Source organism: Pristiophorus japonicus, chromosome 1, assembly GCF_044704955.1.
Source record: "Pristiophorus japonicus isolate sPriJap1 chromosome 1, sPriJap1.hap1, whole genome shotgun sequence".
Classification (NCBI taxonomy): Eukaryota; Metazoa; Chordata; class Chondrichthyes; family Pristiophoridae; genus Pristiophorus; species Pristiophorus japonicus.
Window position 1 is genome coordinate 70,413,217 of NC_091977.1, and position 12,377 is coordinate 70,425,593.

The 12,377-nt window shown below is 44.1% G+C and overlaps 1 protein-coding gene across 3 annotated transcripts in view; it reads right to left on the minus strand.

The window, feature by feature from the left end:
* Positions 1–1,170, minus strand: part of slc24a2 (solute carrier family 24 member 2) — a 299,828-nt gene extending 298,658 nt beyond the window's left edge. For all 3 annotated transcript variants that reach the window (XM_070856791.1, XM_070856790.1, XM_070856809.1), the window contains exon 1: positions 1,090–1,170. The gene's annotated coding sequence lies outside the window, so the exon portion shown is untranslated. The remainder of the gene's footprint in view (positions 1–1,089) is intronic.
* Positions 1,171–12,377: the final 11,207 nt, after the last annotated feature.

Genomic DNA, 12,377 nt, shown 5'->3' on the forward strand with positions numbered 1-12,377 from the left:
TGGCTTTTAATCACAGTCCAGTGACCCCTGCTGGTAAATGCAGTACGAGCAGGTTGGGCGAGAGCAGGATCTACTGCAATGGCCTTCATAGGTCGGCCAACTCTTATTGACTAAGCCCAGGTTGGAATAATGTCCACATGGCAAAGATTAAAGAGAAACTTCAGTCTAAGAATCCCTACTCCGGCAACAAGCTCACTATGTATTTAGGTAAAAGGAGGAAACAAGCTGCCTCAGTCCGTGATGTAAATACCGAGACCCAAAAGCACTTTTAATCTTTCATCCGAAACAGAACAATTTCAGCGGCAGTGCCATGAGTAAATGCGGGCGGGAAAAAAATGAAATGTGAGCGCCAACAATGCAATCTTGCGTTCAATGAACATTTGGTTACAACCATCAGCGGTTAGCTGATTTCGGTCTTAAGTTGCGCCACATTAAAAGGAAAGCTTCTTGCCCTTTTGTCTTTGAGGAAAGATCAGAAGCGCAGGAGGAACAAGTCAAACTGTGAACATCAAATATTGCTCGGATTCACTGCGGGACGATTATTTAAGAAACAGTTTGGTGTCTGAGAGCAGAGCCCGCAGCATGTAGGGGAACTAACTGTGTGTAATGGTAAGGCTTTTCTATCCCACTCCACCAACATACACAAAACAACCCATCAGGTAAATGACATTGATACTCGTGAACTGTGTACGTTTTAGACAATAGATTTCACAGTAATGTTTGCAAGCTTGTTGCTAAAAAAAAATGCCTGAGACACGACATACTGATCAATATTTCTGTGGGAAAAAAATTCCTGCGGCAGTCGTTATATTTGTTTTTAAAAATCCCCCTTGCTTGCTTTGAATAGCTCAGAGGCTCCTATCAATAGCGGTGTTCACCGACTCCCGATATGTATTTTAACACTTACAAATGTTTTAGCGCTCGCCAATCTGCACTTTTGTACAGATGACCGCGAGCGAAAACAAGCGGTTGTAAATCTTGACCCGGTTGCAATTTTTTTTAATTGGTAGAAGGCACAACAACCACCCTAATAAATCAAGCATTTAGATGCAAGTGTGTGCAATACCAGAGACTTTAAATAAATCTTACCGTGGTGATCAGTAGCAGCAGGCTGAGTTCAAGCGTAGAGTCCTCTCCTTGTCTCTCCTCTTCTGATTGAGCCGCTGCTGCTGCTGCTGCAGCCATCAGGAGGAGCTCCGGGAGACTGACTGCAGGCAACATTCACACACACGCACATATCAGTCAGCCTCATCCTCCTTCACCAGCACATCTCATCCTCAGGAGACCACACACAGCGCCATCATCTTGCCACAAGACGCGGCTATACCACGTGAGCACCTTTAACACAAATAATCAATATCCTTTAGCCCCCTTGGCTTTTTTTTTCTTTTTCAAAAAATAACAAATCTGAGGATAAAGCAAACATCGGATAAGGAAGAGGCTGCACACTGTCCTCTGATCGGTCTTTGCCGAGGAACAGTAGTCATGGTTACGAACGCGGTACATTTGAATACACAACGCAAAATAGATAAAGGATTTTTTAAAGTGCTCATTTGTAGGGGTGGGGGGTTGGTGGGGGCGCTTATGAGATTGGAATTTATCGGGAGTGAGCTGCATCACGAAAAGATTTACCCTGCGATCATGAAAACTGATGTGTCTGTAAGGGGGTTCTGGGCACTACAGAGGATTTCACTGGGAAAAGCTCAGGATTTATTGCGTCAGTGAAAACATCGATGAAATGCTTCTCCATCAAACCAATTTCATCAACTGGTCCATCAGTAAATGTTGGCATAATTCTGTATGTTACACATTATATTTGAGCTATTAAAATATTAAAAGGCTATCAATTTAACGTGTGATGTAGCTGGCCGCAAGCAAGACAGTGTTTATAAAAGTTAACCTCTGGTGTACTTGCGTGTCATCAGTTATGGTAGGTTTTGCGCATTCCCACGGTGTTTACTGACTACTAAGCAGTATGCAGGCAAAATCTAACGTGGTGAAACTAATTCTGTTTGCTGACTATACTGTATTTACTGTGGTTAGCGATCTATTATTCTGCAGCGACAGAAATGCTGCTGATTAGATAACTTGCAAGTCAGCTTGTTTTAATAATAGATAATTGTTTCATTTGAATGCGGGATGAGATGGTCATGGGATGCATCACGATGGGTCCACTGTTTGGGTGCATTTCCACAGCTCCCCAATAGCTTGATCCGAGCTTTGTATTTTTATTGCTGTTAGCACTTTGTCAGCTGGCATTTAGCGTTTGAAAGAAGAAAGGAGGGGGGGGTGGGCGGGAGTGTGATTCGTGCCCAGTAAACCACACATTGCAAAACAATCTGTTCGAGGGCGAGAAGAGACGGAGTTGTACATCTATCAGATGTATCGGTTACGAGCTGTTTAGAATGCAAGTGGTTTGGCCAAACCAAACAACAAATATTACAAAAGTTACTTTAGAACCAATGGATTGGCGTTATGAAGGGTGCCACAGAATTTGACACATTTTTAAATTGCAGCCGAAACAATGTATTTTAGCAGCATTGTATTTATCTTTTCTTATCATGTAATAAAATACTTACACTCAATTCCAACAATTTGTTCAATCTTCAATTCTTTAAAATTGACTACAATTATAATTTTTTAAAGAAAAGCAATTAATTTTCTGTTACAGATTTTGATTGACCATGGCTCCAGTAATGACCTTTGCTTTAAAGTAGCCCAGGAAAAATGTAGTATTTAATGAAGAATTACATTCTGTAGATTAAGGTCATTTTCCCTTTAGTTTTGGAGATTTTCCCCCACAGTAATTTTCATCCCACCCTTTCAGAAGGCATTGAGTCATTTGTGTCAATGGGCTGATCGACCATGGGAGCCCCATCCTTTCTCTCCCAATGTCCACACACCAACACTTTTAGAGGGATCACTCGGTTTAAGACTTGCAAATTGTGCATACTACCATGATGCAGTTGTTGGTTGAACAACTTCAACATATAAATGGGAGTACTGGAAGCCTTTGAAGTTCCATTTTGACAACTAGGTGCTTGAGTAAGGATGTCAAATATACGGGCTGCATCCGATCATCCGAGCTGGACTAACCATGGGGGAAATTTTACCAAGTCCCCCCTAAAATGGGAACCAGAGGATGTCAGAATGGGGAAAACCAGCTCTAATTAAGGTGAATGGATGAAAATATCACGGAGGAATCAGATGCTGACTGGTGCAATCTGGTGACAAGTTATTGTCAGAAGCCCTTTGGTGTGTCTGTCCTCCCAGGGGATTTGTAGGATCTTGCGGAGACATCATTAGTATTTCTCCAGTGATTTGAGGTGTCTACTGTATATGGTCCACGTCTCTGAGCCATACAGGAGGGCGGGTAACACTACAGCCCTGTAGACCATGAGCTTCTGATAAAGTGCAACATCCCCACCGACACCTGGGAGTCCCTGGCCAAAGACCGCCCTAAGTGGAGGAAGAGCATCCAGGAGGGCGCTGAGCACCTTGAGTCTCGTCGCCGAGAGCATGCAGAAAACAAGCACAGGCAGTGGAAGGAGTGTGCGGCAAACCAGACTCCCCACCCACCCTTTCCTTCAACTACTGTCTGTCCCAGCTGTGACAGAGACTGTAATTCCTGTATTGGACTTGAGAACTCACTTTTAGAGTGGAAGCAAGTCTTTCTCAATTTTGAGGGACTGACTATGATGATGACGAGAAGCCCTTTGCAGGCAGCCCGATGGCTGAATGTAACCAGCGCAGTACCTGGAATCACCTGCTCTTGTGTCAAAATCTCAATGCCTAATGTCCCTAATGGTTTTTTGTGCAATATAGCAATGAGAAAGAGGGGATAAAATCGGGTTCAGGCTAGATGAAGGTTCCTTGAATTAACAGTTATCAGGCCTACTGACACTCCTGTGCTTGAGGCTTTAATCGAAGGAGTGAGAGAATGGCGGGTTAGCACCTTTGGGACATATGGTGACCCCACAAGCTGTGTCTGGTTCAGCTGGCTTAGGAAGAAATCATTGAGTTAATATTTAGTTGCAAACGTGAAGGACCTGGATTAATATCAAGAAGATGGCTGACTTTAAGAAATACACTAAGGTAGGTGAGAAATATAAAAGAAAGATATGCATTTATATAGCACCTTATCATGTCTCAGAAATATCTCTAAACACTTCATATATATTTTATTACTTTGCATTCCAGTGACAGCTGATATGTACGTAAATATTGCAGCCATTTTTTTTACACAAAATCGCACAATGATGAAATGAATGACTAGTTGAGATATTTTTGGCGATGTTGATTGAGAGAGGAATATTAACTAAGACACAGCAAGAGTCCTACTTCTTCAAATATTGCCCCAGGGTAATATCCACACAACAAACTAGAACAGGCCAACACTGCTTTAGACATTGACGACGAGATTCAACACCATCTCCAGTGCGCCAGTGCAGCCTTCGGCTGCCTGAGGAAAAGAATGTTTGAAGACCAGGTCCTCAACTCTGCCACCAAGCTCATGGTCTACAGGGCTGAAGTAATACCCGCCCTCCTGTATGGCTCAGAGACATGGACCATGTACAGTAGACATCAAGTCACTGGAGAAATACCACCAACGATGTCTCCACAAGATCCTACAAATCCCCTGGGAGGACAGATGCACCAACGTTAGCGTCCTCGACCAGGCCAACATCCCCAGCATTGAAGCACTGACCACATTTGATCAGCTCCGCTGGACAGGCCACATTGTTCACATGCCAGACACAAGACTCCCAAGGCAAGCGTTCTACTCGGAACTCCTTCACGGCAAACGAGCCAAAGATGGGCAGAGGAAATGTTACAAGGACACCCTCAAAGCCTCCCTGATAAAGTGCAATATCTTCACTGACACCTGGGAGTCCCTGGCCAAAGATCGTCCTAAGTGGAGGAAGTGCATCCGGGAAGGCGCTGAGCACCTTGAGTCTCATCGCTGAGAGCATGCAGAAATCATGCGCAGGCAGCAGAAAGAGCATGCGGCAAACCTGTCCCACCCTCCCTTTCCCTCAACGACTATCTATCCCAGGGACTGTGGTTCTGGTTTTGGACTGTTCAGCCACCTAAAGACTCATTTTTAGAGTGGAAGCAAGTCTTCCTCGATTCCAAGGGACTGCCTATGATGATGATGATGAGTTTAACTTCTCATTTAAAGAATGGATTCTCCAACATTGTTGTGGATAGTGTTTTTAGATTGTAAGATCAAACTCCTGGCAAGGGCTTGAGCACACAATTCTTTAACTCATAGACAAGAGTCAGACTACACATAAATGAACATATATGACATGTATCTGCCTTAAAGGGATATGAAAGAAAGTAAACCATGACAAATGTCATACTGAACTGCTTCTCTATGAAAGCCATATGAGGAAATTAACCAGTGCAGTACTACTATAAGTTAACTAGAGGAATTAATGATTTGCATAAATGAGAAAGTAAAGAAAAGATGCACTTGTGAAGTGACTGAGTAGGTTACTGCACTAAGCTGCTGCAATTTGTATGCAGAACAAGATTTCCAAAAGCCTGTTTACGTAGTGAATACTTCAAAGAGTGATACCATTTCACTAAAAACATCCATTATGCCGCACAAAGTATGTCACTCCTGGACACGCTTGAACTTTATGCAGTTTCAATGCATCAGTACTCTTCTAATGGCACGAACAAAATGATCTTCAACTGACATTAAGGCTCCTGCGCTTGAAATGGACCCAAGGATTATGGATTTCTTGCCCTATTTGACAAGGTCATATTGGAAATCATTTGCATGGAAAGCATGGAAGAAATTGAGGCTGGCATAGCTGAAGGCTTCACCTTAGATGATAGCTAGTACCTAATGTTTATTTCATGTAACATTATCCTTCTGAAGAACAGTCACCCAGGCACACATTCAGTCAAAGTGACTGAGAATACCGTGCAATAATAGTGTTTCTGCAGCCTGCTGAATTGGGCCCTCTTCTTTTTTTTACAGAAATAAAGGATCTCCCAGCCAGTGCTTGCAACCAAATCCATACCTTATGACACCTTGCACCATTAGCACCAGCTCATTCAAGCACCATCACAGCTATCACTCCAGAGGATGTCGATAATGAGTTAGAAGAGGAAGCGCAGTTGATTCACAGTTTATAGTTGTGGAAAATAAATTGGTACTGGCCATGCACCTGCTGTGTGGAGATCTAGCCTGAAGAATCGTCCAGTTGCTTCTTATGCTGACACCATAACCTAGCTATCAATGCCTCTGAGAAAGTCATATTAGATGTGCCATAAACCATTAGGACCAGGCAGGCCGAACAGCACTGAGCATGACTGACTCACATGCGGGGCCTTCTGGGTGCTTGGCACATGTATGCTGCATTCCACCCCACAGAAGACTGCCTATGAAACCATTCAGCCAGCTGCCATACCTGCTCCTTCTGTTACAAATTGCAGAGGAGCAGTAGTAAGCTACATGTCCCAGATCACATTCATAAGAGAAGCACAAGACCAAAGCACCATTTCAAAACAAACTATCAACATCTATTGGAAACAAAACGGTAAAACTAAAAACACTACACTCAAACTATTTTGCATAAAGTACTTATATTTCACTACTCAGAAGAAATAGACCACAGAAAAATGTGGGAATAGATAACTGGGCATAACAATCTAAGAGGATGTGAGCAAAGTGGCATATGTAGAATAATGGGATTTTAAAGGGGCATCTGCTATACTTATTCAAAGACATCACATATTATTGTCTGGTATACTAGTCTTCCTTGCTATGCTAGTGGTTTCTTAGCTGTTTCTTTGTCATCACTCTCATCTCCCTACTCTGTCTCAGCTTTGGGCTTTGCTCCTCCTCATGGAAAGGTGTCTTTGCAGTGCAAAGTTGTGCAGCATGATGCAAACAACATTCTTACTTGAAACTCTGAAGGGGTTGCACTGTAACATCCCCTCGTACCCCTGCCCTAATTCTACAGACATGTTGAGAGCTGCAACAAGGTTCCAATCAAATAGTGAGTCATCATCCTTGTAGTTACATGTGCATCATATCCTACTTCTGTCTGTGGGTCATACAAAAAATGGCTGCAGAGGGTAACGTTAGTCTAATTATAGAATAATAGAATGGTTACAGCACAGAAGGAGGCCATTTGGCCCATTCAGACCGTGACAGCTCTTTGCAAGCTAATCCCACTCACCCGCCCTTTCCCCGTAGCCCTGCAGTTCTTTTCCCTTCTGGTACTTATCCAATTTCCTTTTGAAAGCCACAATTGAATCTGTCGCCACCACCCTCTCAGGCAGTGAATTCCAGAACCTAACCACTCGCTGCATAAAAAAGTTTTTCCTCAAGTCGCCTTTGGTTCTTCTGCCAATCACTGTAAATCTGTGTCCTCTGGTTCTCGTCCCTTCAGCCAATGGGAACAGTCTTCCTTCTGTTTCAAATAATGGTGCCACTGAGAATTACCTTAAAATTAAAGCACTTCTCTAGGCATTTACTTGCATAATCATGCATTTATAGTCACATACCAGCTGCATGTTGATAGAGTAGTATCTCTTGCACTTCCTGTAGAAAATCACATTGGACACCAAGACCCAAAATGCACTATGCATGAGGTCAGTGGATGCATGGAAGTCAGCAGATCTATAGAAATTTATTGTGCTGATGCTGTTTGTCCTTTCAAAAAAGGTGAAAATGTTGGGCAAGCAAATAAGACATCTGTTACCTCTGATGCATTTGTGCACAGCAAACTAGCTGACATTGCATACAACATCACTGCTATGTGAAACAATCCTGAGGCACAGACATCGAGGGCCATGGTAACTTTCATTGCCATAAGAGTGCCATATTGAACCTAGATTGGGCCTGCAGGACTCCATTCAATATATGGAATAGCTCCATCACAGCCCCTTAACTTAATATCAGCCTCCTGAGGAAAATAAATGCTCCTTACTCATTCCTACATTGTTTTGTTTTAGAATTGTACATTGAATACATCTGGTACAGTGGGAATTGACAATTTGCTTACTGTGCTCTCTTACCTCATATGCCGCCCTCAGCTGCTCTTTCTGGTCCTCCTCCGTGATACAATTGACATAATTTAATTCAATTCCTATGATTTCCAACATTGTCAAAGCAGTTGGATGCTTGTATAGCTGAATAAACCTAAATTAAAGCACAGCTGATTTAGCTCCAGTTACAAATCAGCATTCTTGAGAGAACATTGTGGATTTGTATGAGTTGCATTTAAATTGCAACTGTGCTAGCATTAAACTGAACAACACTATTGCATGATCTCAGTTTTATAATGCTGACCAGCCACTGCATGGTGGGAGTAATTCTGAAGCATGTTAAAGTTCACTAAAATATGTGTTCTACAGTACCCATGTAATTACTCAACCCTTCTGCATAAATAGAATGCATGTGTTAAGAGGATCACCAAGAATAATTTGCAGACTATAATGGCAACAACAAGTTATAGAGCGCCCTTTAATGTAGAAAAATGTCCCAACACGCTTCACAGAGGTGTAATCAGACAAGAATGAAAGCCGAGACAAAGGATGAGATATAAGGACAGGTGATTAATATAAAAACAGAAAATGCTGGAAACACTCAGCAGGTGAGGCAACATCTGTGGAGAGAGAAACAGAGTTAACATTTCAGGTCGACAACCTTTCATTGGAACCCAGTGACTTAAAACATTGGCTAAAGAGGTGGGTTTTAAGAAGGGTCTTAAAGGAGAAAAGGGAGATGAAAAGGCAAAGGGATATAGGGAGGGAATTCCAGAGTGTGAGTCCTCGGTGGCTAAGGGCATGGCCAGCAAATGGTAGGGTTCAAAGGAGGAGATGCACAAGAGGCCAGAGCAGGAGGAATGCAAAGTTCAGGAGGAGGGTTGTAAGATGTGATTACAGAGATAGAGAAAGGTTAGTGCATGAAGGAATTTAAACATATGGATGAGAAATTAAAATTGAAGGCATTGGCGTCAGCAAGGACACCGGTGATGTGTGATTGGGACTTAGTGTTGGATAGGATATGGCAATAGAGTTCTGGATGAGCTGAAGCTTAGAGTGTGGAAGATGGGTGACCAGCCAGAAGAGCAACAGAATATTTGAGTCTGGAGGTGACAGTGGCTTGAGTGATGGTGACAGTGGCTTGGGTGATGGTGACAGTGGCTTGGGTGATGGTGACAGTGGCTTGGGTGATGGTTTCAGCAGCAGATGAGCTGAGGCAGGGGTGGAGAAGGGTAATGTTAGAGGTGGAAGTAGATGGTCTTTGTGATTGAGAGGATATGGGGGTCAGAACCTCAGTTCAGTGTTGAATACAATGCCGAGCCTGAGACAATGGCTGGGGAGGGGCATGGAATCAGTGCAAAGAGAACGTAGTTCATGGTGCGGACCAAAGATGATGGTTTCAGTCTTACCAATCTTTACATTGAGAAAATTCCGGCTCATCCAGGGCAGCTATTGGATAAACAAAGGCAATGGAGGGTTTGAGAGTTGGTGAGGTCCAGCTGTGTGTCTTCAGTGTATATGTGGAGGCTGACCCCATGTTTGCAGATAATGTTACCAAGGGACAGTATGTAGATGAGGTTAAGGAACAAATCAAAGATAGACACTTGGGAAACTCGAGGTAATGGTGTTGTGGCAGGAAATGCTCCCTCTTTGATCAGATTGGTGAGTGGTGAGGGGAGCAAGAGAAATCCTGCTGAGGTGGAACACGGAGGAGAGCCGTGGTGTGGTCAACCATGTCAAAGGCTGCAGAGAGGTTGAGGAGGATGAGGAATGATAAATGTATCATTGTTACAGTCACAGAGGATATCATGTGTGACTTGACTTAAAGCCGTTTTTGTGCTGTGGTAGGGAAGGAAATTTGCTTGGAGAGATTCAAACGAGGAGTAGCGAGAAAGATGGGCATAGATTTGGGAGGTTCAAGGACTTGAGAGGAAAACATTTTTGTAGATGGGACAGTAGTTGCAAAGACAAAGGGACCAAGGGGCAATTATGACAGTTTTGAAATCGAGGCGGGGGGTGGGGTGGTGGGGGTGGGGGGAGTATCTGAGAAGAAGGAACCATTTACAATTTCATCTAGCATGGGGGCCAGAAAAGGAAGTTGGGTGGTTAGCAGTTTAGTGGGAATAGGGTCGAGTGAGCAGGAGGTGAATGCCATGGACAAGCAAAACTCCGAGTGTATGAAGATATGGCAGATGAAGTAGAGAAATAAGTAGGTTCATGATTAGAGCAGAGTGTCTGGTGCTGAAGTTTGGGTTTCTGGGCAGGGGAAGCAGAGGCAACTGAATGGTTGATCTCATTCTCTCCTGCCCCCTCCACCCTCACCTCCAATAACAAGTGCAAGACGCCCATGAGCTCATGGACATGAGGGGAAAGGGGTTTAAGGAGATAATTGTTAATGGAGAAAAGCCAGTGGTTATCTTTGTTCTCCAGAATGATGTTGGGGTAGTGGACAGTTTTGACAGAGAACAATGAGACTTCATAGCACTTGAGGTTGCTCAGCCAGATTTGATGTTGAATGAATAAATCAGTTTTGCGGTAGATAAGCTCAACTCCTGGATTTGAAGGAACAAAGATGGGAGTCTTACAAGAAGGAATGACTGAATTGGAAGAGAGTAAATGTTTTGCTGGGGACAATGGCATCAAAGGTGGAAGTGAGGGAATGGTTGAGCAGATCAACAGCTGCTGAAGTATCATGGTGACTGGAGGGCCAAACCTTAGGTCATTGGGAGTTTCAAAGTACAATTGTAAGTGACTAGAGGGAGAGGTTTTTTTCCGGGGAGGACACTGAACGAAGTGGGATTGGAAGGAGGCAGGGGAGTGTGACTGGTGAGGGCTACAAGGAAATGATCAAAGATGGATTTGTCTGTATAGAGATCATGGGAGTAGAGAGGCTATGTGAGATGGCAAGGTCAATGGGGTAGCTATGAATATGGGAGGAGAATTCATATGGAGAATAGGAGGGCAGTGGAATTGGAGGAGTGTGAGCAAGGGGATAGGAGATGGAGATAAAAATCAGCTGAGGATGAAGAGTTGCTCAGTGCAGAAGCTGAAGGAGGAAAGAAGGGAGGATATCTGTCAGAAACTTGGGTGGGGCCTGATGGGGTGGGGTGGTAGATAACGAGGACTTTAAAGGAGAGCTGAGGAGGATGGAACAAGGTGAGGCTCCTGGAGCAGGCGAAGGTACCACAGGAGTAGAGTGGGAGGCCAAGGTATGATTTGGCCACACCATCACCATGGCAGTTTGGGTGAGGCAGTTAGTTGAAAAAATAGCTAGGTAAGAAAGCTTAAGTAAGGAATAAGGTGTCATCTATTGTGAGCCAAGTTTCAGTCAAAACCAGGATGTCCATGCAATTGTCGACAATAAGGTTGGAGATGAGTTGTTCATGAGTGAGCAGACATTCTGCAGGGAAAACCAGAGAGGACAGTCAATGTTGATCTGCTGCCAGAGTCTAAGGCGGCAATGATGGATAAAATGAGTGGGTCAGGAAAGAGGTTAGTGAGGTTAGCTCCCAGTGAGTGCACTGGGCGAGAAGGTCATCATGAGAGGAGGTTGGAGCAGTTGGGGTTGCTGTTTGTAAAAAAGGAGTGACAGGTGCGTGGATGGACCCTTCAGAACTTGCCAAGAGAGGCACAGAGGGTAACTGTTGGCTTACTCCAGGTGGATTCAAGAGAGTATGAAGACGTAGGATTAGTGCTGGATTGGAATAGGGACGGGGGGACAAAGGGCTAGACTTTCCATGTCACATCGCCCATCTAAGGCCCATCTATCAGCCAAAATGGGCTTCTATTGCCCATTTTGAGGAAAAAGTGGAAACTAGGCCCAAAACATCGTTGGAAAAACAGGTGCCCAAGTTTCGGCTCACTTCGCCAAAATAATCGCCGAACTGATCGCCCACACAAGGCCCATCCCAAGTTTTGGTACCTAGCATGCACTTCGCTGGGCTGATGCAAGGTCAAAAAGATCACTGAGAAATAGTTGCTTTTCCTGGGTTTAACAGAAGGAAATGGGCAAACACAAAACCAGAGCTTGCAGATATCAGCAATATACCTGCAGAAACTGCAAAGTCAGCGGTCACTTGGCGTGTATGTGCAGGAAGCCTGCAGCCAGGTTGATGTACGAGGAGGACGGGGACGATGTAAGCCCTATGAGGCTAAATGGACACTGGGGGAAATCGCTGGAAGCTGAAGTTCAGCGAGTTGATGTGGAGCACATATACAGTTCATCCACCAGGACGCCACCGATAATGATGAACGTGCTCCTCAATGGCATTCCAGTATCAATGGAGCTAGACACAGGGGCCAGCCAGTCCATGATGAGTATCAAACAGTTTGACAAGTTGTGGGCGTCCAAGGCTAGGAGGCCA